General features: G+C 30.5%; 1 long non-coding RNA gene across 1 annotated transcript; it reads left to right on the top strand.

Annotated features, from left to right (window-relative positions):
• The first annotated feature begins 378 nt into the window (after positions 1-378).
• On the top strand, positions 379-1,223 carry LOC136071505 (uncharacterized). Its single transcript, XR_010632811.1, has 2 exons — positions 379-420; positions 848-1,223. It is a non-coding gene; the product is annotated as an uncharacterized LOC136071505 (long non-coding RNA).
• Positions 1,224-1,525: the final 302 nt, after the last annotated feature.

Here is a 1,525-nt window from a genome sequence, read left to right as displayed (position 1 = left end):
CCCAAATTGTTTGGTTTGTATTCCATTTTAGGATGTCCCAAAATTATGTCCTGTTTGAAAAGTCAAACGCTATTAATTTATTAACTTTCCTTTATGCCCTTAATTTATTTGTGGGAGCATTTTTTAATTTAAAAAAAAAATTAAAAACCTGAATTTTGAAATCCATTGTCATCTTTATTCAAATTAAAAAAAAATGTTTTAAAATAATTTTTTGATAAATTTGTTAAGGGTAATTTAGGAAATTTTAACTTTTTTTAAAGAGATAAGGTAGTTAATGATGTTTCCCTAAATAATTGGGTTTTTCTAACTAGACCAAACAATTTGAGACAAAGGGAGTATAAAAATGAAGCTAAATGCAAAAAAAAATTCTTTTATTTTTGGCTGAATAAAAAATGCACTTATTCTTGAGGAGCCCGGCAGGTAGGTATACAAGCTATGATTTAGTCTAAACTTCTTGTGGCTTTTGTATTCATGTTAATGTGATGCTGAAATAAGTTGACGGAATTTATTATTCTATATTATGTCAATTAAACATTATTTTCACTTTTCTTTTCGTCATTTCTGTCTGGATTGTGTGTTATGCTATCAATCTTCCTAGAGACTAGTCTATACTCTCTAATGCTATTGCAACCCCACCCCCACTCTTTTTTTTTTTTTTTTGATAATCGCTATTGCAACCCATTTGATGTCGTAAGGCCTCCTTGGTTATATAGTTTTGTGAAGTGCAGCTTATCTTTGTTTTAAGATTTTGATAGCACTCTATGGATGATTCATACCTGACCAATTATGTGCATTAAGTGGCTGGCTTCTATTATGATTTATGATTCAAACAAGTGGTTGTATGCAGCAACAGGGGTACTCCATTCTAGCTAAGAAGGATGATCAGGATAAATAACATCAATTTTGTGGATGGCGCTTGCAGCAAAAGATGTAGATGACTAGCAACGTGGATAAGCATAAAAAGTTATTGTTGGAGTGGTTCCTTTATCCAAGGGAGGTGTTGGATTAATATAAGAGTTCGGCCAATAAATTCCTAGTTTTTAGGAAGAGTTACCAGATTAAGTTATTAAGATTATTATATGTCCAGTTATTATTATTATTATTATTTTGTCATTGTAATTATGTTGATAATTAGCTTGTAACATTGTTTTTTTAACAATGAGATTTGAATTCTTGTAATTTCAAAATACATATGTAATGTGAATTTGTGTTTTTATTGCCCACTATTATTGAATTCATTGGATGTGGTTGTCAATTTAAATTACACAGTAATTCCCTTGTTCATGACCATGAAACAAGACCATTAACCATAATAAAAAGTTGAGGTAGGTTAATTTTAAGCTTCATTGCTACAATGCAATTCTCACCTTTGCTTTCTATACCATTATTAAAAAAAATGCTTTATATACCATTTTCCCTGGTTAGAGTCCCGGGCAATACTTAATGTGGAGACCATTCTTTTTTACTCTACTAATCCCGCTCTAATCCTTTGTTAAGTGTTATTCTTTAAAAGCGAGGCCTTTTA

This window comes from Quercus suber, unplaced genomic scaffold, assembly GCF_002906115.3.
Source record: "Quercus suber isolate HL8 unplaced genomic scaffold, Cork oak 2.0 scaffold_320, whole genome shotgun sequence".
Classification (NCBI taxonomy): domain Eukaryota; kingdom Viridiplantae; phylum Streptophyta; class Magnoliopsida; order Fagales; family Fagaceae; genus Quercus; species Quercus suber.
Note: the sequence above shows the minus strand (reverse complement) of the source record. Positions and strands in the feature narration are given on the sequence as shown.